This window comes from Chrysochloris asiatica, unplaced genomic scaffold, assembly GCF_000296735.1.
Source record: "Chrysochloris asiatica unplaced genomic scaffold, ChrAsi1.0 scaffold00148, whole genome shotgun sequence".
Classification (NCBI taxonomy): domain Eukaryota; kingdom Metazoa; phylum Chordata; class Mammalia; order Afrosoricida; family Chrysochloridae; genus Chrysochloris; species Chrysochloris asiatica.
The window spans coordinates 1284367-1285132 of record NW_006408666.1 but is presented as its reverse complement, the minus strand read 5'-3'; positions in this window follow the sequence as shown (position 1 = coordinate 1285132).

The window sequence follows — 766 nt, the reverse complement described above, 5'->3', positions numbered from 1 at the left end:
TACTCTATCCTCAGTGTCTGCCTGGCCCAGTGCCTTGGATATATACAGTAGGCACTTAGTTTAGTCAATGCTCATTGAGTGGATTCTCAGCAGTGGAGGATTGCTAAGAAACATAGCCCCCTAATCCCTTGGAAAGGCCCCCTAAACAACTAAGGACCTCATATGGCCAGACCCAGATATCTATTACTTTTCTTCTCAAAGTGTTCCAGAGACAGATCCTCTTGGAATGTGAAAGCATTAATCACCAGACCTAGCCAATTTTACAATCCAAAACAGACTCAAAAAAGAATTTCTTATGTTTTACAAGCCAACTGGTCTTATGCAACTTGAAGGCTACCTTTCACTGGGGTAGAGAACACTAGCCCCTGGGAGAGTCTGGAACTGATATTTTGAAGAACTACACAAACATGACATCTTGGTGTAAGTTTTTGTCTGAACCTACCAAAGGGACACCAACCACTAAAGCAAGTGAGGATTAAATGGAAGAATTCTACCAGTTCAATCAGAAATGGATTAATTGTTTAAACATGCAATCAAGAGTATTGATCATTACTGGTGATTATAAAGCAAAAGTTGGAAACACAGAGGAAGGATCAGAAATTGGAAAATATGGTCTTGGTGAGTGAAATGATGCTGGAGATTCATGATAGAATTTTGCAAAACCAATCATTTGTTCATTCAAATACCTTCTTCAGACAGCATAAGAGATGACTATACACATGGACCCGACCAGATGGAATACAGAGAAATCAAATTGACTCCATCT